Source organism: Taudactylus pleione, unplaced genomic scaffold, assembly GCF_031769625.1.
Source record: "Taudactylus pleione unplaced genomic scaffold, aTauple2 ptg000129l, whole genome shotgun sequence".
Classification (NCBI taxonomy): domain Eukaryota; kingdom Metazoa; phylum Chordata; class Amphibia; order Anura; family Myobatrachidae; genus Taudactylus; species Taudactylus pleione.
In genome coordinates this window covers 1,798,398-1,824,509 of record NW_028284531.1, presented here as the reverse complement: position 1 = coordinate 1,824,509, position 26,112 = coordinate 1,798,398, and positions in this window count along the sequence as shown.

Below are 26,112 nucleotides of genomic sequence, written 5' to 3'. Positions count from 1 at the left end.
GACTAATAGAAACACGTTTATGTAAATGTATCCATAAAAAAAAAACATAATGTGTGTTAAGGAATTTGCAAAAATTCTTATTAAATGTAATGGTATTAAAATGACCACTTTCATAATTACTTGGAGTTTCCAAATATTCCTTTTCAAAATGTCAAAACACATTCCACAAATGCAAATTTATTATTTATCCAGGGATTAAAATGTTAGAGGCAAGGAAAGAGATTTATTAACCAATTTTTATATTTATTTTTTGAAAAAAAAATGAACTGTATCAAACAAAATAAAGCACAATTAGGGCCTCCTTAAGGCCAACAAATGGTCCAAACACACTAGAATGCCAATAATATGGTCACGCAGATGCCCAAGCTCCTCGAATATTGCATCATTCTGCATCCGTGCCTCTGTTGAAAGAGAAGTGTGTATATTACTAAAATGTAGACATTAATATTTTTTCTAATGGTCATTAGGATTAACATATAAAACAAGGTAAGATACCATGCAAAATGGGGCAAACATTTCACATTTATTAAAATAAACTCAACATTGTAAACTTTCAAACACAAAGCAAATGTAAAAAAAAAATAACAGCGGTTAGAACTAAAACATTTGCATATGAAGTAAGCCTAACACAAGTTGACAATGTTAAAATGAATTAAAAAACATGAAAGACACAAGTGGTAGTGGTTTTGCATGTGTTGTACTAAATTGAATCTTTTAGGAACACAGGGCAAATTTAAAAATCATATAAAATGGATAAGAAAGAAATATAAAAACAAACAAACAAAAAACCCCACAGTGTATGCATATAGGGAACATTTAAAAACATTACTTCCACCAAAAAATATAAAAAAGATACCTGCAGCATCCAGAACCGGGGCAGAGTGGCCAATCTCATCCTCGGATGATGTCGGCCAATGGACATGTGATGTGGGAGGGGTGAGTTGGGAAACAGATGAGGGAGTGGAACATGGAGAGGGTGGATCAGGGGAGGGAGTAGAAACATGGATGGGTATGACAGAGGAGGGAGGGGTGGTTTGGGATTGGTGGCCAGGAGAGGGAGGGGAAATATGGATGGCAAGGTCATGGGAGGGTGGGGAATTTGGGGAGGAATGGGCAAGGGAAGAGAGGGTTGGAATGATGGATAGTTCAGAAGATTAACTAAATTGGCATTTTACATTTTTTAAAAAAAAAACCTAAATTCACATACACAAATACAAGGTATAATTTATAACAAAACAAGGCCATATTGCAAACATGCACACGCATTAATGATAAATTACATTAGCAAAGTACATTATGCAAATAAGATTAAGACTAAACCATTCACATATACACTTACGCCGACGGATACGCAGCCGGAGAGACTCGAGCAGGCGGGGTGACCTGCGTCGCAGATCAGACCATCTGCGCTCCAATTGGCCGATGTTCTGGCAGTAGCCCATGGAACGCAGACGACGACGCACCTCCACGTATGCCCGCCTCTTCATTATATTAGTGACGGGGGGCTGTCGTGTGGTGATTCCCTGGTCCATTACCTCAGTAAGGATCGGCAACTCACGGCGTGTGAATGCACTGGCTCTCATGATGGCAATGATTTTTTTCACACAAAACAGTTTTAATAAAGGTACAAGAAAAATCTGATTGGCTAATGTACTTTCATAATTAAAAGGAACAATTCTATTGGTTAATGTGTGAGTCATGTGAAAAACCCCAAAAAATATATTGGGACTTATGATTGGCTTGATGCATTTAGATGCGTTAGCAAAGGTCAGAACAAACGGAATAACCATATACAGATTTGTTTGTAAACCAAAAAGGAAAACATTAATAACAGAAACATTCTTTGGAATTATACTATAAATCTGCTTTGTCCTTATAACCGTACGGATTCAGTGGAACAAATGTCACACAATACAAACCATAAAGTTTATTGACATTCAAAAACAAAACAAGATTGAAAACATTTGAGGTTCAATTAAGTAACTTAATATGGTGATTGCCACCAATGGATTCAAGTATGTTTGCCGAACGAGAAACAAGGCAATCGAAAACTGACAGGCCAACTTCCGGAAATTACTTGTGCGAGCGCAGACATCAACCAAAGACAAGTAGAGCGCTCGCTATTTTGAATGCTCGCTAGCTAGAGGAGGGGTTGGGTGAATATGGAGCGGAAGCCTAGCTGCAAGCGAACAAGCATGCGAGCGTTTAGTTTTACATATTTCCATTCGTACGGACTACGTGCGAACGGCCGCTTGCGTCCGGCTCTGAATCAGGCCCTCTGTGCGAGGTAGTGAGGTTTTGTATAAAGTTGATTTAAGCAAGTTTACCTGAGCTGTCTCCACCATCTAAAGAAGCTTCCATGTTATTCGTTCCTGATATAAAGTGATGAAGCATATGGGGACTTGGTTTAAAATCAAATACCCAAGCGTCTTAAACCATACCTGCCATAAAGAATACCACTGTCACAATCAATGGCAGCTCCAGAGGTGGGGTTGCAGCACAATCTAAAATTCAAATAGGGGAGCCACACCAACTGCCATTTCAAACACTGCCAAACATCACCAGCCGGGACTCACTAGCAGTTGGTGTAGCTCCCCTATTTGAATCTTGGACTGTGCTGCAGGCCCACTGCTGGAGCCTCCACTGGTCACAATCCTGACTAATTTTTCCCATATTATATTAGTTTCTCCTATGTTTTACCTTTGCGGTGTTTGTACCAGCTAGCACTGAGGTCTGCTCGCTCTGTGGCCTTGATTCAGAGATGGACACTCTTTCAGAGCGCTCGCTCTGAATCAGGGAGGCATTTTTTTTTGAGCCGGCCTCCTAGCCACTCGCTAAGCTGTGGGTGACCACCCACAGCTTTTGCGAGCGGCCAGGTGATGGTCGCGATGGTCGTGACCATCGCGACCATATGGCTTGCGACAAGACCCTTGTGGTAGGGTCTCATCCATCGCAAGCCCCAGTGGACTTCCTGCTCTAATAGAGCAGGAAGTCCACCTACTGACATCACTAGTGATGTCAGTAGGGCCACCCACAAACAAAAGGCGTTCCCTTGGGAACGCCTCTGTTTGTCCAGCCACTCCCCCTGCCCACCTTCAAAATGGGTGATCTGTCAATCACAATCGACAGCCACCCCATTTTGGTGTGAGACCCATAGCGATGGAGCGCTCGTCACTGGCCGGGTCTCACGCATGCGCACGCCGGAGGCGGCGCATGCGCAGAAGGTAAACATCGACACGCTTGCGAGCGCATAGCACTTGTGATCGGGTCTGAATCAGTCCCTGTGAGCACACAACAGTCAAGGAAGATGCAGAGGTCCAACTGCAGTGCACATTGCATCCAGCTAGCTCTGAGGTCTGTCCACACAGTTCCTGCTCTGTGCTCTATGTGCTAGCACTCAGGTCGCACACCAAAGTTCCCTCCAAAACTCAGTATGGGTGCAGCCATGTTAGATTCAGTCACCTGACTCTGCTCCATCGCTCAGAGTGCTGCTCCCAGACCAGCTGATTGCAACATCCAATCCCTGAGGTTCCATCCCTAAAAATTCCATTTTCTGACGGACCCACACTGCCAGTACAATGTTGCTTCTGCTGAAGTTACAGCTCTGTACTGAGGTCCTGATTCAGAGCCAGACGCTCTGACAGAGCGCTCGCTCTGAATCAGGGCGTCTTTTTTTTTTTTAATGGAGCGGCCTCCTGGAAGCTTGCATTGCTGTGGGTTGCCACCCACAGCTAATGCGAGCAGCCAGGATGATGGTCGCAAAGGTCAAGACCATCGCGACCATCGGACTTGCGACGAGACCCTTGTGGTAGGGTCTCATGGGCGCAAGCCCCTGAGAGCTTTCAGCTCAAACAGCGTGATGTCAGTGGGGCCGCCCCCAGATGGTAGGCATTCTCATGGGAATGCCTGTCTGGGCAGCCACCTCCCCGGCCTGCCCACCAAAGGGGGCGTGCTGTCACTCAACATCGACAGCACACCCCCTTTGGTGCGAGACCCAGAGCGACAGATTGCCCATGCGCTCTGGGCCACCATCGACCCAGTTGCGTGCGCTCAGCGCTTGCGACCGGGTCTAAATCAGTCCCTGAGTTCCCAGGCACTCTGTATCTGTACGATTCCAGTCCATCCAATTCCAGTCTGGTGAATACAAGTCTCCATCTACCTCAGAGTTCCAGTCTGGTCTAACTAAGAACTTGTTTCTTGTGTTACCATCAGTTCCAGCTGATACCTGTTACCATCAGTTCCAGCCAATTCCTGTTACCATCAGTTCTAGCTGATACCTTTTACCAACGGTTCCAGCCGACACCTGTTACCATCAGTCCCAATTCAATACCTCCAAACATCAGTCCCAGTCCGATTGTCTCTAATCATCGGTCCTAGTCCGATTGTCTCCAAACATTGGTTCCAATCCAATCCTACATCATCATTTCTATATCATCGGTTCTACATAATTGATTCTACAATGTCAATTTCAACTCCATCTTGCATCATCGATTCTATATCATTGATTCTACAACATTGGTTCCTATGTATCTGATTCTGCAACTACAGTTCCAATTTCAATTTCCAGTCTAACAAAGTTATTTTATGGCCCATCCATATCCAGCAGTTCCTCTGCCTCCACTTCAGCCTTCCATAACTAACCCACCCAACATCAACCCTGAGATGTGACAGTCACATAAAGTCTTTTGACTCATCTTCTTCCTCAGCTTCATCAAACATAAGCCCCAATCAAGGTTGTGGTATAAAAGATAGAGAGTTAAAATGTTGACAATGTCTAGATAGACACCAGATGTTAGACAGGGGACAACAGGTTGACAGGTACATAAGGTCAACATGGACAAAATGTAGACACACTAAAGGTCAACATGGAAGAAGATTGACAGGTACAAATGGTTGCTGGGGTCAAAAGGTCGACACAAAAATGGTCAACTCTAACCCTCACTCCTAGTGCTTAACCCTAACCAACGGGGTAGGTGTCTGACCCTACCGTCCCTTCTAATGCCTAACCCCAACCATCAGGGTAAGTTCCTTACCCTAACCATCAGGATAAGTGCCTAAACCTAACCGCTGGGGTAAATGCCTAACCCTAACCCTCAGGTAACTCTAAACTTAACCCTAACTTTAAACCTAATGGGGCGTACACACTAGCTGAAAAAAGTGAACGATATGAACAATAACGATATAATTCAATGATACAGTATATCGTTCATCTCGTCCAGCGTGTTTGCACCAAATGACTAACGATGCATGCTCCCGCAGGTCATTAATTATGTTTGCTGTCTTGCAAACATGCAGGCCAATCTGACGATATCATCAGAAAGTGGCTATTCAGGGATGTGGCAAGATGACATCACTGAAAGATATCGTTCAGTGTGTACGTACACCCAATATCTTTCACCAATATCTTTCACCAATATCTTTCATCGATATATATTTCAGCACATTGTCTAGTGCAGGAGTAGCCAGCTCTGGTCCTCAAGAGCTACCAATAGTGCATGTTTTCCAGGTCTACTCACAGAATCACTAGTGAAATAATTAGCTCCACCTGTGGATCTTTTCAAATGTGTTAATGAGTAATGAATACACCTGTGCACCTGCTGGGTTGTCTGGAAAATGTGAACTGTTAGTAGCTCTCGAGGACCGAGGTTGGCTACCCCAAGTCTAGTGTGTATGCCCCTTACCCCTAAAAAAAAAAAAAACTTGTGTTGACCATTTTCATGTCTGTGTGTGTCTGTGTCAGTGTGTGTGTATGCGTGTCAGTATCTGTGTGTGTATGTGTGTCAGTGTGCATGTCACTGTGTGTGTATCTGTATCAGTGTGTGTGTGTATCTGTCAGTGTATGTGTGTCAGTGTGTGTGTCACTGTGTGTCTGTATCTGTGTCAGAGTGTGTGTCTGTGTCAGTGTGTATGTGTATCTGTGTCAGTGTGTGTCTGTCAGTGTGTGTGTATCTGTGATGATGTGCTGAGAGACGACATGGAGGGGAGGCGATGGTGTGGCTGAGAGACGACAGAGGGAGGAGGTGATGGTGTGGCTGTGAGACGACGCTTGGGCGGAGATGGTGTTGCTGAGAGACGACGCAGGGCTCCAAAAACCATAGTTACGCCACTGAGACAGATAGATAGATAGATAGATAGATAGATAGATAGATAGATAGATAGATAGATAGATAGTTTTCTTTTGCAATATATATTTGCAAAACCCCTTCAGGAATGTGTAATTTTATGGAAAACCACTGAATCATTACAGTTGTATACAGCTTAATATGATGATAAGTTTCAGTTTTAGTTGGATATGTTGCAAGAACAAACAAATCATAAATAATATAAAATCAATCTAAATAAAACTCTCTAATATTGTATCTTGTGTGAGTAGTACATATTTTATGAACATGAAGAGACAATTTCCTGGGGAAATAAAAAGTGGGAATCCTGTTCTAAAGTCAATAAAATGTATTGTTTCATACCAGAAATATTATACAGTGAGGCATACTGTAGAGAAAGGGTTCTTCACCTGCCCTGCATCTTTGAATGCTGTTGGTATTCAGAATCCCCATGGCTTTTAAAGGACAGTTTTTTTATTAAAGTCTATGAACCCACTGCAACTGTATAAGGTGGCAGCCAGCACTACAGTAATCACAGCAGAGAGCTGGATAGTAGATTTTACAAATCTACAATTGATAGAGGAATAACTCCTGAAGGGACGATGCTTAGAGACAATAAGCTGGATGACCCTTAGTGTAAAACCTTTCTGTTACTAAGATGGAACTGTACTGCTGTCTCTGCTGTTGGAAATTATGTGTGTGCAGATGTTCATACTGCAGAGTTATGTAGGTAAACACCAGTGGATCACTCAAACTATGGACAACCCAGAAACTTAACTAGCTGTGTTTGATAATTTAAAAATAGTAGGCACAGCTGTACTGACAGTTACATGCACAGCCTGTGAGTGTTTGCTGCACAAGTAGAGGTGCAGGGATGCTGGAACAGCTGAAATGCAGATATTAACAAGGTCTCTTATAGGAGCTACATAGGCAAATTCTGTCTCCCAACATATCACAGATGGCTGCAGTCACATCTGTAGTATCACATCAGGTTGGAGTTTGGTCCTTCCTGAAGACTCTGGGTTCTAGTGCCCAGCATGTATGCACAGTGAAAAGACAATGCAGGAGTGCACGGCTTTCTAACACCACCCCACCCCACCACCCTTGCTACAAGCTTCTCCATGTTACACAAACATTTAATTTCGGCTCTTCTGTAGCAACCAGTAAAATAAATTAGGTTAAACACATGAAAAGGCATCAGCATATCACATGACTTCAACTTGGACTTTTTAAAGGATACTATAGCAAAAGTTACTTCACTGACAACATGGGCATTAACAACAAACTTTTGATTCAAGAACTTGAGGCTGCTGCAACTATCATGATTCTTGATGCTTTTCACACGTGTGGTTCTTAAATCTTGCAAAGTCTCTTTGCCTATCTTAATTTTCCATTCACACCAATCAGACTTTTGGTTTTGGCATTTGGATATATTGAGATTCACTGTTCGCAAGGTATGCAAATTCCTCATCATACTTCTTAGGTGGTTTGCCAATATTTAACCTTGCAGAGATCTTCTTCTGGTGGAACTTCCATGCTGTTTCAGACATATCTTCAGCTGCTGACATGTTTAGTGACACATACTTGCTCTGCATATCAGCTTCCGATTTTTCTTCAATTTGGAGGCTTAACGATCTAACTGATATTTGGATTCCAAAATCTGTAACCTCTGCTCTCATGGCAATAGCAAAGCATGATGCAATTTATTGATTTTGAATCCAGTTTTCTACTTTGGTATATGCATATAGGCCATACCTCCAAAATTCCTGAGATGTCTATCATCTGGTTTTCTATTTGATCATGCTTCAGTAGGTGTTATGTCCTTTAGGGCAACTGAAGTAGAACAGTTCTTGAGATAAACTGCTATGGACATGGCTTCTGACCAAAATTGCTTGTCTATGCCTCGATACTTTATCATGCATCATGCTATCTCTATTAGTGTATGGTTTGCTTGTTCAATGACACCATTTTGCTCAGGAGTATAGGCAATGGTCAAAGAATTGGCACTCCCTGTAACTAATGCTCCAAACTGCGCTGGTGCCTTTCACAGTAATAACACATAGATATAAATAGTAGGTGCAGCACTCAGCATCTAGGAACAAATTAACACTCCATTTCAGTGTATTCATGCTTTTGTCAGGATCCAGGATCCTGAAAAAAGTGTGAATACACTGCAACGTTGATGACATCCACTGTGTTGGAGTGGTAATTTGTTCCTAGATGCTGAGAGCCGCACCTTCAATTCTGTTTGAAGTTCAACTTTTTCCCAGAGATCTTGCTTTGCTTCTTACTGTATTTGGTAATGATTATATGATTTTGGTGTTGTTTTCTCCTGTTTGTATAGAGTGGCAGTAATTATAAAGTAGAAATGTGCGCAGACACTTTGTTTTTGTTTTGCCAAAACCACCTTCAAGTGTTTTGGTTCAGTTTTGGATTGATGTAAATGGGGGCGAGACTTGTGGACATACCTCCAAAACTGTATCACACAGGGGGTGTGGCCTAGCAGGAATGAGGTCATGCCAACTTTTCAGGTGCACATGCCTATCGGCATGCACAGGGGTCCCGGACTTCAGCAACTAAAATGTTGGGAGGTATGATATTGGTACTGGATGGCATGGGTGAATAAATGTTAGAATTATTTTAATTGTACCGATTCATCTAAAAAAAATTCTGTATTATTCAGCACTACTTTTGCTTTGCTCTTCATTTCATACCTCAGATAACTAACTAAATGTATGTCTATAAACAGTGGCGGACTGGGCCGGGGTGCAGGGTGCCATCTACGCCCCGGGCCGCTACAATTGTGCAGCACAAGGGCCGCTGCTGCACTGCTGTTGGGCTGCCATGCAGGACTGGGGGAGAGGGGCTTTTTGAGTCCAGCCATCAGACGAGTACCAATGACTAGACTCAGGGCCGGCGCTACCCGCTCAGCAGTACCTGGTCTGCAGGGAGGCGCAATGCTGGAGAGGCGCTCTCCCTGCAGCTGCTGCTGAGTTATATTTTGCTGCTTCTGGCTGCCGCTCTGCCTGACAGGCAGTGGCAGCCTGCTGCAGAGAAGCGAGGCTGAGCCAGAGCGGCTCCTCACCCAGTCCCACCCCTTGCTGTTCCCCCCTCCTCTATCTTCTCCAACACGCTCCTCTGAGCGGCTCTTCACCACTGACATCATTGCACTTGTTTCCCTTTCTACTCTCCTCTGGTCCCTGCTGCGTTGCTCCCGATATGCTGACTGTGCTGTGACAGGGATTAGGGGAATCAGAGGATGAGGTGCCCTTTGACAGTGCTGCAGCCGGGTAACATGCTCTCTGCCTATTATCTGCCTGCTGTATCCACTATCCCCCCAACTCCCGGCACACTGCGACCCTCTCACTCCCAGCCCGGGCTGCAGGGAGATGACAGGGTGATGCTGTTTCAGAGCAGCAAGAGTTAAGCTATCAGCTTCTGGGCGGGGCTTATGGTAGGCAGCTGACCAATGAGATGAGGGATATAGGGCAGGTGATCCCTGGGGGAGACTGATGATCATTTATGCGTTGGGCTGTTTCTACCTTCGTGAATGTGTGCACTGTGCACAGAGGATCCAGGGTCTGCTGTGGGTGCAGGTGGCAGGAGGCCTCCTCTCACTACCTCAATGCCAGCTGTAGATGTTTGGGGCAGCAGGGGAGTTTGGACCTGGCTGCTCAGAGGTAAAGGGGACAGGACTGAGGTCCCTGGGAGAGGGGAGAGGGGGGGTGGAAGGGGGCACCTACAGGGTGAAGACCAACTTTCCCACACTCCCCAGGCACGATGCAGGTGGTCACACACATAAGCTATATGTTGTAGGAACTACAATCCCCAGCAGGAGACTTGCATGTCATGCTGGGACTTCTAGTTCCACAGCAGGAGATTCAGGGGTTTCATATAATTATGTATGTACAGAAACATAAGAGCATGGGGTATACATATGTGTGCAATAAATAGGACATTTCATGTAATAAGCTCCATATACCCAACCTCTGCCCTGCACATGCCTGGGGATGTAGTGAGGAAGCCGGTGGTCAAAACGCTGACCACATTAGTTTGTCAAGATTCTGGGCTGTGACGTCATCCAGAGTGCGACCTCGGACGAGCGTGGACGCCAATCTTACCTCAGGCGGAAGCTTTGATCACTGGATAGGGATATAAGGTAAGCTCATTTAGTATTGCATTTTATACTGTTTAAATCTTGACAAAGGGACTCTGGGGGTCATTCAGACCCACTCGCAAGCGGCAGTACGCTCGCAAGTGGGTCGAGGGAGCTCCGTCGTGCGCATGCGCGAGACCCGGCGAGCGACGGGGAATCCGTCGCTCGGGGTCTCGCACCAAGGGGGGCGTGCTGTCGATGGTGACTGACAGCACGCCCCCTTTGGTGGGCGTGCCGGGGGCGTGCCTGCCAGACAGAGACGTTCCCATGGGAACGCCTACCGTCTGAAGCCGGCCCCACTGACATCACTAGTGATGTCAGTGGGAGTGATTTGGGCTCTGATAGAGCCAAAATCACTCCAGGGCTTGTGGCTGGGAAACCCGACCGCAGGGTTTCACTCGCAAGTCCGATGGTCACGATGGTCAAGACCATCGTGACCATCTTTTTGGACGCTCGTATATGCTGTGGGTGGTGACCCACAGCTATACGAGTGTCCAGGAGGACGCTCCATTTTAATGGAGGAGGGCCCTGATTCAGAGCGAGCGCTCTGGTCAGAGCATCCGGCTCTGAATCAGGGCCTCTGCACAGTCCCGAAACGTTGATTACATATAAAGGAAAAACATTTTTGCAAGCCCTGGAGTGACCTGTGTGGTTCTGGACTATTCAATTAGTGCCACCCAATTTTGAACTGCATTAATTCAACAGGAGCACCCAGGCAGCTGTCCATTTTTACATAGGAGTGCTGGACCATTGGACACACACATATATATAATAAACAGTTGTCGATCCTAGGACAAAGGTATTCACTTGAGTCTCATATATATATATATATATATATATATATATATATGTATATATATATATATAAATACAGTGCTGGGGCCACTTGCTTGTGTTTGCCCCCAGACTGAAAGTTGCCAGCCCCTGTCTATAAACAATTTTCTAGTTTTTTTTTAAAGCAAATAGGAGCATCTTGCCACCATTGGTTCCCAGACTGATCCATCATTGCACATCTACTTCAAAGGGTAGCTTACGGTCATAATTAAAATAAATAATAAATAATACCTTAACAAAAATATCCTGAGCTTTTTCCACATGTATCTACATATAAGCTGGTATAACTAAATTGGCATCATTTTAACATTCACTTCTATTATATTTTACAGCCCAAGGACCTGATTCATAGCCGCTCGCAAGTGTTGTGAGCTCGCAAGCGGCCCAATGGTATGCGAACGCACATGCGCACGCTTTGTTTTGCGCATGCACGAACTACTCTGTGCAATTGCAAACCACTCGCTCGCCAAGCAAAGACAGCCCAGTGAAATGAGTGACAGGAGAGGCCATGTGGTAACAGGGGCAGGACACTAATAACGGGGGAGTGGAGGAGCGAACGCAGGCATGCCTGAGTGTTCCAACGCCATTTCAAAGGCGTGCATAATTAACAGGCAGTGTCATAGTACACATCACATGCCTGTTTTTTACACTGAAATCCTCGCAGTGCTTGCGGTAGGGTATGGCAACCACAAGCGCTGCGTTAGCTTCTGATGGTCCTCTATGTACCAATGTTTTAAAACACTTCCTGGAGAAGACGTGCACCAGTGGGTGTCTCAACATACGCTTATGGGTGTCTGCATATGGGCTAATGCCTTTCCGAGTGAGCGCCTGCCATAACATCACTTTGCCGAATTTTCATACGCTGGATGCGAGTGATTGCATCTAGAGAGCGGCTCTGAATGAGCTCCCAAGTCTATTGATGATTCAATAGGGAGCTTTTCTTTAAATTTATGATAGTGAGCAAACCAAAATAGTTAAACAAGAAAAATATGACTTATGTTTTCCCAATAAAAATTAGATTTAGTACATGCTCCACAGTCTATCATACAGAGGTCAACTTCCGCATGAAATAACAATTTGCTTTACATTACTCATCTTGAAAAATGTTTCCGCTCAGAACGCAGATAGAGTTTTATATATTTTCTAAAACTACATGGATCACATATTTCAAGCACTTCTATAATGTGCTTTTATTTTTCCCATAATGTTTTACGCTGAAACATATTTCACAGCTATTAAAATTGTAATTTAATGAGATTCACAGAATATACATCCACATCTGGGAATTAATCTATATTCTCTACCTATTAAATCACTGTGTTTTAGTCAGCCTGAAATGTATCTCCTATAAATGGCAGTCTGTATATTAATGTGATATGTTTTACAAGCCCATTGGCTCTCACGTTCCAAAATGTATTTTTTTTTTTTTTACATATTAAGGTTCTTGTTATGAAACTTGTGTAGTTAAACATAAATCCAAATAATAAAACTATTATAAAAAATACTCTAATAACGGTAATTTTACATTTATTATCAAATTATTAACTAGAAAATGAAGGAAACAATATAAATTATCAATAGAGTCAATTTACAATATATCATAAATACAAAGTACAATACTTTAGCTATATAATAAATATAATTTAAAGAAAAACTATAGTAAATTTCGAGATTAATACGACAGTTATAATGTGCAGTTTTTTATATTAAAAATAAGTTCATTATATAAATTGTAACTCAGCTTCTCATGAAAACCCCAGACCCTTTGTACTCTTCTGCATAATCTTTTAGTCTTGTTAGACAAATTAGACATAATATATGACATACTTATAAAACAAGAAAACATATCATTAAAATATGTATGCATGAGCTAAGGTCAGAGTTTAAAAGGTTTCCACATCGATGTGTGTCAGTATACTGCATGGTAACTTGCATTGCGAGATGATAGCATATAACAAGGCACGTGTTTAATTAACCATTTTAAATGGCATAGAAGAAATATCTTTATCTTTCTGACTAATGATATTTTGATATGTTGATTAACAGTAATATATTTGTGTTTTCATGTTGAAAAAAATTATATTAAGTTGTGTGTAAAATTAATCAGTTTATTAATATTTGAAAAACATGAAGGTTAGATGTCCCAAATACTATGTGCAGGCAGAGCTGGTCCAAGGTTTCTGGGCGCCCTAGGCAACATTTCACCCAACTCCCCTGCTCCCTCCAATTTCTAATATGCCACACACTAGTTACCCAAATTTAAAAAATGCCACACAGCAGTGTTCAATATTCATAATATACTTCATAACACTGCCCCAACTAATAATAATATGCCACACATTGGTGCCACAAATTCATTATATACCACACAGCTGTTTACCCACTTCATAATTACACATCAATGCCTCCAAAACATAATATGCCACAGATTTGTGCCCAAATATATAATATGTCACACACTTGTGCCCCCTTTGCATGATATGCCACACCTTTGTGCCCCAATATATAAGCTACACAGCTGTGCACCAAATGTATTGTATGCCTGCCACATTATTATTTATATGCCATACAGCTGTGCCCCAATACATTATGCGACAATCCATGCCCCAATACATAGTTATGCCACACATCTGTGCCTCAATATATGTCAGCATCCATTAACCTGCCCACCCACATACACACTCAGCCTGCCAGCACTCATTAACCCCCACACTAATCCTTTCAGCACTCAATAAAACACACATGCACTGCCAGGACTCTAACTCACACACACATTGTCAGCACACATACACACACACACCCTGTCATGATTCATTTAAACTCCCCCACACACTCACCCTGGCAGCACTCCATTAAAACTCCCACACACACACTCATCATGCCATCACTCATTAACCTCTTCCTACACACGCCGTACCAAAACTCAATAACCCCCCCATACACATACTAACCCCATCTGCAGTCATTAACCTCCCACATACACCCTCTCCCAGTCAGCACTCATTTACCCTCCTACACACACCCTGCCAGCATCCATTAACACCCTTCCACACACACACACACACACACTAAGCCTGTCTGCACTCATTAACACACACTGGCCCCCCACCCCTACACATACTCATCCATTAATCCACCAAAAAGTCATAACATACTTTATCAGGCTCCATTAAGCAGCAGCAGCTCCTTGTGTTGTCCAGAGGGGCAGAGCTTCTTATGTGAGTGACAGGCTGGCACCCGGAGGAAAGGAGGGGACTGGAGGAGAAGGAAGGGGCGGCTGCTAACTCTGCGACACTAACAAGTCAGAGCGCAGTGCCGGGGGCAGGGGAAGTTTCTGTGTCAGCCTTGGTCATCAGTAGTCCCAGCTGGGACCGAAAGAGACATCCTTCTTTTTGTTATGACTCAGCAGAACCCCTCAGTGGCTGGCACCCTTAGGCAGTCGCCTACAGCTGCCTAATGGTAGCAACGGCCCTGTGTGCCTATAGGCTTCTATAGGCTATGCTACAGATGGCATTGCTTATCAGACAGAAGCTCCAGAAAGATTTGCTTTTTGTTCTTGCTGCATATTGCAGCCCCATGAAATTCCACCATTAATAAATGTATGCTTTTCTCATGGTATTCAATCTATCCTTGTGTGAATAACTAGACCCAAATAAGCTGCATATTCAGTATTTGGCTATGAAAAAACTAGCTAGACTTTGTAAGTGCAACACTTCTTGGGAGCACCAGGATGTCAATCCCTCTAATTTCAGACTTATAATATGTAAATTCCAGAACATTAACCAACATTTGGTTAAAGTCCTTTTTATCAACCCTCTGGTAGTCTTGTTGCTGGTTGTTTGTAGGAAAGAACCCGAACATGACAGGAGTTCTTTTTACTGTGTATGTTTACAGCTTCCTTTATGTATTATTTCCAGATAGTGAATTGCTGGCCTTCCCTGGCCTCATGTACTTTAATGCATCAATACTTTGCACTTAATGGAGTACACAGTCTCCCAAGAGTCTGACTCAAGGCAGAAATTTACTGAAGTCTTTGAGTAGCTGAGCTCAAGCAGATTTGTCCTAGCAGTGATTAAAATGTAGCTGCTGTTTTCTTTTTTTGTATGTTTACAACTCTGTTATTTAGACTGATAGTAAACTGTGCTAATTTTTTTGTGAAAAATTCACTAAACATCTACAATAAGTTAAAAAAGGTATAATATTATTACACTTATACTGTAATAGCTATATGCAGTATAGGCTTGCCATATCATCTCTATTTGGAACACATACAGTACACAGAGACTGTGGCTGGCTAACTTTTAGGGGTATATTTATCAAAATTTGATTTTACTTTCGATTTGATGTTCGATTTAGCTCACCTCAAACTGAATCAAATTGAAAGTATAAATACCTCCTCAAATCCCTCATTTACTAAAACTCGATTATTAGAAGCATTTTTTAAATCGAATTTGATCTGAACAGTGATTTGCTGCTCGATTTGGCATGGTCATGTACAAATTGAACAGCAAATCCCACTTCAAAACGAACTGCAAATCCCCAACTGAATAGAACATGCTTTCACTTTCAGCATGAGCAGTTCATTTTCACACAGATACATGCATATATCAGTGCAAGCTTAGAAACAGTTAAATTAAATAAAAGAATGACATGCCCCCCCCCCCCTAAAACAGAACCAGCCCAGACTTTTCATAGCCAGTCCTGGTTGTCTAAGTACAGAGGAAATAATGCGTAGGGTTCCCCCTGTACTTAGCGCAACCAGCATTGCGCTTTGATCCTGTCCTGGTTCTGGAATTACAGGGGAAAAAATGCGTAGGGTTCCCCTGTAATCTACACAACCAGCACTGGACCCTTTCTAATGGGGGGCTGATGCCACAGCCAGGGGAGCCCTTTCACCGGGCCCCCCAGCCACAGCATCAGCCCTCACCACTAGTCAGCCCAGGCCAGGGATCCCTGGGGAGTTCAGGACCCCCCAATAAATGGGTTCCCTCTCTCCAGGGCACCCCTGGCCTAGACTGATAGACCAGGGCAAGCCCCGCCACCCCTGGGTGGTGGGTGGCAGGTTGATAGTGTAGGTGTTGTGTAATAAAAGAAGAGTAAAACATTGTCTTTAGAGTAGAACTGCAAGTCCCAGCAAGTCTCCCCCACATGCTGATACTTGGAGAACCACAAGTACCAGTATGAAAACTCCACGGCTGGTTCTGTTTTTGGGGGGGAACCCACATCATTTTTTTTATTAATTTAATTATTTCTAAGCTTGTTACAGTAAGATACATGCATGCATCTCACTGATGTATGCATGTATCTGTGTCAATCCGACCTTCTTATGCTGAAATCGAAAGCATGAAGCAGGTCTATTCATTTGGGGAGTTGAAGTTCGATTTGAAGTTTGATTTTAAATTGAATCATAGTAAATAAGGGATTTTTGAGTTGGTCTATGTAAAAGTAGCAATGTTTTTCCGATGTTCGATTTTGTGCAGGATTTGAGTGAAATTCGGTTTAGTGTTTGTTTTTACATTCGATTTTGCCTTTAGTAAATACTCAAATGCAAAATCGAATGTAAATCGAATGCAAATCAAATGTCAAATCACTCTAAAATCAAAATTGACCTTTAGTAAGTTTACCCTCAAGTCTCCATTTCTCCTGATTTTAATCAGCCACAGAATTTATGTAATTCACATGTGTCCTGAATTAAAGGAATAATATGCAAACCTAGGGCCTGATTCAGAGCCGGACGCTATTTGCGGACGGTCGTTCGGGAAAAGGGGGTGGCTATTCAAATGAACCGTTCGCTCTTTGCGGTCTGTCCACGCCTCTATGTCTGAACGAGCGAACAAAACTTGCGGTCGTTTTTTGGATAACTACGCCCCCTGGCCGCTCGCACCATACGTCATGTCCGCTATTTATTAGATTAATCGAGTACATCGACCAGCGTATGAACTGCTCGCTATTCTTGTGGTTGGTTTTTCCTACCACAAATTTGCGAGCAGTTCTAACTATAAAATAACCCAGTGACGTGGTCAGTGACGCTGCTGTATTAATTATGCACACCCATAAAACGCCCGTTTTGACCTTTAAGCACGCCTGCGTTCGGATCTCCACTCCCCGTATTCAAGCACCTTCCCCTGTTACCACCCACAAACGCCTCATTCTGTCACTCAAAGTAGCAGGCACTCGCTATATGGCGAACAAATGATTTTCGGCCGCACTGACTGGTTCGCGCATGCGTATTATAAACCGTACGCATGCGCAGAAGTGCGAACATCGCTCGGAACGAGGGCCCTAGTTTTATAGAAGAAATGAGTCTAGCACCCTCAGCAGCAGCTCCATTCTCTATTTACCCTACAGTGAGAGCCATTAGCAGGGATGATAGCCACAGTTCCTACTGCTCATGTAAAACTCTGGACGTGCATTAAACTATTATTATGTAGATGTACATAGTTTTTGCCAGAAACGTGTCTTCACAGTGTTAGTAGTTAATGCTAAAGTTACAGTATCCAAATAATACACAATATAATATTTTATTGACATGTCCTTAATTAATCCCACCTCTAGCCAACAATTGTCCTTCATGCCACTGCCCAGTCAAGTACAATCTTTTGCAGGATGCTGTCTGCCGCAACGGAGGCAAAGATGCTGAAAAGTGCACCAGGGCCCAGAAAGACATACATAGCCATTGAAGGCATAGCAGCAGCCCAGATTAGCAACAGATGAGAAATGCAAAGGAGAATCAAAAAATGTTTCGAGGCAGATGCAGACTCAGACATCCAAGCAGTCTGAGTTATTGTACTTCTAGCCAACATTTGACTTCCTTACAGCCAAAGTCTATCACTGCAATGCCTGACTGCTTCCAATGGAACTCCTCACGTTAGGAGCCCCACATAGACCCCTTGGAAGCACAAAACAGCTAATGAATCAAGTGCAGATATTTTAGCACATTGAGATGTTCAGAAGGACGTGTCTCCAGCAAGTAGAAAACATATACATTCCAGCCAGCCAATTGTGATAAGAACAGTAGACCTCTTCTCCATACCCCCTTTATGCTTTGCAGCTTCCAATTCCCACACACACTTCAACATATTTGAAATTCCTTATGCGATCCAGCATATGCGGACATAGACCCTGTAATATTGCAGTGTTGTCACAATGATCAACACCACCTCCAAGGACTACAGCTGATCCTAAACTGCTTACGCAGGAAGATCGTGATATGTGCACTCTACGCCTAGACTTTAGGCTCTTGCACATACTGTAGGCTGTTTTGTAGAAGGTCCAGCTGACTCTGAAGAACCAGTACAAGACAGTGTGTCTGGAGTTGGGAAAGTGATCCTAAGGGGTGGGCAATAAGCGGCCCACCAGTTGTTGTTGAACTACACATCCCAAAATGCCTTGCAACATTTTTAGCATAGTCCAATAGCAAAACTGTGGCAGAGCATGCTGGGAAGTGTAGTTCTAATAATTGCCAGGGGGACGCTGATTGCCCACCCCTAAAATAAAGGGTTCAGGGAATTAGCCGACATAGGAGTACAGAAGGTGCTGGAGGAGGTCTATCAATAACCAAATGCTGTGCTAAACCGAGAGATATAGCCTGCTGAAAACTCCATGGCAATACTCATGCACACAACAAATGAGTGCAGCATGCCCTCAACAATGGTACAGTAGCCACTGCATTATCCTAATAAGGAGGTGCCAGCATGACATGAAATGTGGCTACACTGGCTGGGTTTCCCAGAGATGCCCTGGACCTCGACAAAGTAGTCAGCCCCCTTCGTCTCGGGACAAAGTCACATGCGCAACTTTCTGGCTGAACATCATCAACCAGATCTGTGGATGAAACCTCCTCCACCCCGAGCTGTGAGTGTGCAGCATGCTGCTGGAAGATAATGTTCTCTCTAATGTCTGCAAGGGAATCACATGAGCATCTGGGAGACATTGTCAGGCAATATAAAAAAATAAAACAAAAGAAGAATAAGAAGAAAAATAGACAAAAGAAAAGAGTATGCAAAGGAAAAGAGTATGAAAATTGAAAAGGGGAGGAAAAGATGATGAGGGTGAGAAAGTACTGATTAACAATAGAGTAGAAAGAAGCCAAAGTAGATGAGTGTAGAAAAACTTAAAAAAGCAGAATGACAGCAAATAAATAAAAAAAAAATAATACTTCTAAAAAACATAATCTAATAGGCTATATCAGTGGTTCGCAAACTTTTTAAAATCACGGCGCCCTAGTGTATCAGCATTGTTTTCATGGCACCCCTAGGTTTTAGTTTGTTATTGTGAAATACAGAAAAAAATCTAGTAAAATAGTACAGTGAAGTAAATTGTGCATACCTGTCATCCTTAGGTTCAATTATGTGATGGTGAACAGGTTTGCACATTACATTGACCATAAATAATTTGATTTAGTTCTGGACCACCAATCTGAGGCACCCATGCAAGTGTGCCAAAGCATCCCAGTTTAGGAACCACCGGGCTATATCAAATAAATAAATGAAGAACATTTGCATTTTAAGACCTCCAGTCTTAAAGGGAATCCAGCTATAACACACTTAGGGGTTTAGTTATGCTCAGTCAGATCCAAGGCTATAATTTTGTACACGTGCAGTAAAAACTTTTTACTAATTTGCACCAAATAATATGTTTACATGCAAACCTACATCAGCCCCTTAATGGGTACAATGTTTGGATTAATCAATATTTTGAGGATTGTTTTAAGGGTGCTAATGTTTGCTGCATATTTTATTCTACAAAATATAGCTATAAAATGGCCATAATATGTGAATAATATGTGGACAATATGTCTGATGAAATATTTGTACCTGTGGTCATATCCAGTCAATTTTGACCCCCTCACAGCTCACAATAATTGTTTTCGCCAATATTAGCAAAAGGCTGCAGCAAACTGGCTGGCTAAATCAGGCGACAGAGCAGCGCACAAACACATGGCGGTTTAAAAGAATATACTGTAGCACATTTATAAAAAACAAAAGTAAGTGCAGCTCACTTTAATTTCACTTCTAACAAACATACACAAGAGTCTCTTTGCAGGTGATTGCAGGTGCTAGCTAAAGCCGTAACTAGACATTTTGGTGCCCCCCCATATCATAAACAGGGACAGTGCGCGCTGCAGATGTGCGTGACGAAAAATGGGCATGGTCTCATAGGGAAAGGGTGCTGTACCTCCAATTACCATTATGCCACACAGTAATGCCCTTTATTCACATTACATTACAAAGTATTGTCCCTTATACATGCAGTGGTGCCGAGAGGTGGGGGGGAGCAGGTACTAATTACCCAGGCCCGTGCTTACTGGAGGGTGCCTGGGTCTGGTGCCACCCCCCCTCCCTCTTACTTAACAGCAGCCCAGCACACGCTGTTGTGTGCTGGGCTGCAGCAGTCTCTAATGCTTGTGGGTGGAAGCGATCACACTGATCGTGCCCCCTCTGGCTTTGAGCCGGGCTGAGGGGCTCACAGCGCCTCCCTCCCCAGCGTACAGCATGGCGCTACAAAATTGTATTTTATTTTTTTATTCTAAGGGGAAGTGGCCATGCCTCTCGTGATTAGCTGGTTCCCTCCGAAGTTTCCCTCAGGATAGCTGGCGCTCTATCCTGAGGTGGGGGGGAGCAGGCCCAGCTCTCAACGTCAATGTATACACGTTATGCTACACAGTAGTAGTGCCCCTTACACATTATACCCACAGTAGCAAGCAGGGGTGTTTTAAGAGAGGAGAGAGCCTGTATGCAGACTCAGTGCGGCCCCCTCCTCTCTATGGTGGTTCTGTGGTGCATGCTGGATCTCTGGGAAAATGGTGCCCACGCCATTTTCCCAGGGACAGCAGTATTGTGCATGCACGAGTGACCAGGGAAAATGCCCATTTTGCCAGTGATTTTTGCTGCTTTGTAGCACTGGCTTGGTGCTGCAGAGCAGCACTATTGACAGGTATGTGTAAGACGGTGCAGGGTGTGTGGTGTTGGGTCCCCTGGACCCAGGGGCCCATGTGCACCGCACAACCTGCACCCATTTTAGAAACGCCCCTGGTAGTAATGCTCCATACACATTATGCCACACAGTAGAAATCCCCCCCTTACACAATCTGGACTGGGAGAGACGTCATGACAGTCCTGGTGCTAGCTAGTGTCTGACAAACATACACAGTGACAAAAATGCCTGCAGTCTTTTATACACTTCACACCCACTCCATCTACCTACAATCCTCAACTAAGGGGCTACCTACCATTGCAACGGGATGCAGTCAGGAAGCCGATGGTCAAAATCATGACGCCTATCATTATCCCTACGCCGGGAGCCCAATGCCCAGCATACCGAATGAAGGTAAGCTGGGCAGCAGCCATGGGGTTGGAGGGCTAGGTTAGGGGCTCCCAGGGGGGACTTAGGGTTAGGCACCCCCCTGGAGGGTTAGGGTTTGGCTAGGGGATGGGGTGGTTAGAGTTAGGTACCCCCGGGGGGAGGTTAGGGCTAGGCAACCCCCCCACCCCCGGGAGGGTTAGGTTTAGGCTGCAGGGAAGGGGGGGTTAGGTATAGGCACTTACAGGGGGGGTTAGGGTTAGGCACTTGGGGAGAGGGTAGGGTTAGGCACCCCTGAGGGAGGGTTAGGGCTAGAGGGGGAGAGGGTTAGTAATAAAAAAACTAAACTGTTGGGATCTTCTGTTGTGGGTCCGGCGGTATTTCATACCGATCCCATTGCAACTAGGGGGTATATTTACTAAAGTGAGAATTCTTAGAAATGGAGATGTTGCCTATAGCAACCGAGATGGAACTTGGTTCAGTTCGGAACCCCAAAGTTTTTTTGATAATTTAATGATTTCATGACATTTGTGAAGGGTGGAGACAATCAATAAATTAGTGAATTAGACTTTGAAGAAGTGACATGACTGTGAATTAGTGTATAATTGGTGCTGCAAATGGAAATCTGTGAAAATAAATTAAACAAAATTTAATTCACATTTGTAGAAAACAGTAAAAATAAATGTTTGTTGCCTTGTGCCCTTAACTGGTTTATTCTTATTCAGAATATTTATCCATTATAATACAATTATTTTCATTACATGTCAGGTCAACAAAAGATGAGCAATTACAGTATGTGTGTAGTAAATAAATATTGATTGTTGTGTGGTAAATAAATATTGATTGTGTGCTCTTCCAATTACCCGATAGGTGCAACACACTAAGGGGTAAATTTACTAATCTCCATGTCTGGTTGATACTGCAATCACGGGTTGGTTTGGCCATTTTTTAGAACTCTGAAATTCACTAAAGGCAAACTCGGGTGAGAAATCATGAAGCTCTCTCACATATAGAAATAAATACACCATAAATAAATACACAATAGGCCAAACTTGCAGGTACTTTTTGTAGCCAGGAATACAACTCAGGAATTTACCAAGAATCATGATTATAATCACGGGTGCAATTGTAGCAAACTCGGTCCTAAATAGAAGTTTCAAATAGACTACCTGCGTTTTTGGCAGAAATATACACAGATCAGTGTGATCTGTGTTTGTTTCTGCCTATAATTAGAAAAAAAAGGGGTAAATGAAAAACAACAACTCCAGAACATGACCAGCCTCAGGCTCCTGAGCCATTCCTGGTTCTAAAAATATGTGGTAAAAAATGAGTAGGGTTCCCATGTATTTTGTGAACCAGCACTGGGCTCTGTGAGCCAGTCCTGGTATTAAAAATATGGGGAAAAAATGGCATGGGTGTCCCCATATTTTTAAAACCAGCACTGCACTCAAACTAGCCAGGGTGTAATGCCACAGCCAGTGGACCATTTCACCGGGTCACTACAGCCAAAGCATTACCACCCCAAGCTAGTCAGCCCAGGCCAGCGATCTCAGGTGACATGGGGACCCCCCCCCTGATAAAGGGGTCCCCTCTCTCCTAAGCACACCAGGCCTAGGCTGAAGCCCAGGGCTCTTCCCTGCACCCCTGGCCGTGGGTGTAGAGGTAATAGTGGAAAAATAATGACTACAGGTGCCAGTGTGCCTGCCCTTTGGCACTTGTGAAACTACAAGTGTTAGAAGACATCCAGCACCCATACCCCCACTGTAAAAAAATAGTAAAATAATGACAGTACACACACACACCATAGATAGTAAAATTTTATTACATTCTAAACACACTCACACATACTTACCTTCTCCCCTGTGATTGGTCCCCTTGTCCAGTAGAATCCCGGGTTTTCCTAAAAAATAAAAATACTCAACTACTTTCTGGCGTAGGTTAGTCCTCTTCTCCAGTAGAGTCCTGGCCTGGCAAAATAACAACCCAAATAGCCTGGACCCATCGGACACTGTAGAGATTTACACATACATCTCTACACCTGTAAATGACATAGCCCACATGGATTACATAATTTGCCGGGCCACCAACCAATCAGAGGCCGCTGTAGAGTAAGTGGCCACTGATTGGCTGTGAGCCGTATGGCTGTCAATCAACATGGGTGTGGGGCTCTCTAAACATGTGCCTGGGGCGTGAGAGATTCATTCATCATCCTGTCCCATAATTCTTCTAAACCAGTGTTTGGATCCAGGACTGCCAGCAGGAATCATGGGCCCCATTACAAGTGAATCATGCAGGGCCCCCTTCGAGCACCCCAACACTTTCCAATATTTACCTAAGGCCCTGTGAGTGCAAAGTGTAGTGTTGAGCGCTCCATCATTTAACAAAAGAGAATGTGCTTACCTGCCATCCTTAGGGGTAAATTTACTAAGATTCGAGTTTAGTCGAGATTGCAATCTTGGTTGAGTTTAGGCATTTTTTTCAACTCACAAATTTACTAGAGACAAACTCGGGTGAGATTTCTTTCTTTTCACTCAAAAACTCAGGTGAGATTGCAAACTCGAATAAACTAACCATCGGCCAAACTCGGAAGCACTTTTCATGAAAAATATACAACTCGGGAATTTACTAATAAACGAGATTACAATCTCGGGTGTAATTGTAGCAAACTTGCAGCTAAATTGAAGTTTCAAATAGACCACCTCCTGATCTGCGAGTTTTTCAGAAACATACACAGGTTAATGTGATTTGTGTATGTTTCTTCATGGAAACACTATCTAAAGCAGGGGTGGGGAACTTTTTTTCTGCCGGGAGCCATTTTGATGTATATAACATAATTTGCGGGCTTGATGCAGGCCACACCCCCTCCGTGTGATGCCACACAGGGGCAGGGTCACAATTACCAGTGATTACAGCAATGCCCAGAGCATCCTGAGGATGCTCCGGGGAGCTGTAAGGGCAGCGGTGTGACCGTCTGAAGAATCCAAAAGACACTCCAGGTGGCAGTGCTGCATAGATTCTGGCTGCAAAGTGCCATTCTAGGCACTCTGCTAGCCAGATGAGGCTAGCAGAAAAAAGCTCAGAGGGCCAGACAAAATGATTCCAGGGGCCTTATACAGCCCCTGGGCCTCAGGTTACCCATCCCTGATCTAAGGGGTTAATATTAAAAAAAGATTGACGTAGGGTCCCCCCCCAAAAAAAAGCATAACCAGCCCCGAGGTGCTCAGCCAGTCCTGGTTCCTAAAAATAATTGCATAGGGGGTCCTCCTATTTTTAATACCAGCACCAGACTCACATCCGGCCGGGGTGTAATGCCTCAGCCAGGGGACTCTATCACTGGGTCTCCCCGTCCAAAGCATTAACACCCCAAGCCGGTCAGCCCAAGACGGTGATCTCAGGGGAGGTGGGGATGCCCCCAATAAAGGGGCCCCCCCTGTCCAGAGCACCCCAGGCTTAGACTGAAGCCTGGGGCTCTACTCCACACCAACGGCCACCATCAGGGGGGGACTGCCGGGACTGGAGTCCCGGGCCCGGACCCTGGCTGAACAGGGGGGGGCCACCGGCTCCTACCGCCACTGCCCAGCCTGCTGCAACCCACACACTACCACACTGCCGAACCCGGTGGGCCCCATTAATTAAATGGAGGAGGAAGCCAGGGTCCGCTCGGGCTGCTCCTCCTCCTCCAACATACAGGACACTCCTGGCCCCTTTGCTAAATGGAGTTGTCGTGCATGACATCACACAGCGCCGGAGGGAGAGGTTGGAGGAGCCACAGATCGCAAAGAGCAGCATCTGCCGAGGAAGAAGGAGAGTGAGAAAAGCAGCCAGGTAAACTCGGTACTAAGGTAAGTGTGAAAAGCGGGCAGGGCAGCGATGACTGGATTTAATACCGGGAGGGGGAGGGATTGTGTATTTTGTATCACTGTTTCATTGTTTACCATGTATATGCCTTGTTCAGTTATTGGTGATAGCTTCACCTGTCTATCTGTCTTGGTCCTGTCAATGCCATCTTTCCCTGCTGTATTTCTGAAGTTTCTCATGCTTTCCAATACTGTGGAGAGCAAGCATTTTACAGTGTCAAGGGGAAAGGTGGCTGTTAAAGACCAAAGACTTGAATGTCCAAAAGTGGCTTTTGTCTCTGGGTCTTCCCGTCATACCTCTGGCATTGAGTTCTATAGCACTGCCAGTCTGAACCCCCCCTGAGCTGTCTGATTATTATCTGAGTGTGATGACTTTCCTTGACTACAACATCTGCCCTTGCTATAGCTATAAATCCTCATATCTCTCTCCAAACTAGTGATTGTCAAAAATGTTGTACAGTACTTCTTGAAATTGCTTAGTAAAATTTCACAAGTTTTATGGCCTTGAAAATGTTTCTTGTTCAACTGTTATTGCTGACTTGAATTAATAGTTCAAAATTCAGGGCTCGGGCATGCCATTTTGATCACTTTCAAGGTTCACCATTTCTACCTCGCTGGTAGCATTCGAGGCTCATTTAACACATTTTGAATTAGAATTAGCTGTTTTACTGTATTTACTTTAAATATTTTTAAATGGTAAAAATATATATATTTTTTTTTTAAATCACAGTTGTGTGTGAGGTTTTTCATTCAAGGTTCACTATTTGTATTTGAGGTTTACCATTCCCAATTGGAAACCTCCAATGTATATCAACATTAGCTTATATGTTTTTAGGCAACATACGATGCATGCGTGAATTCA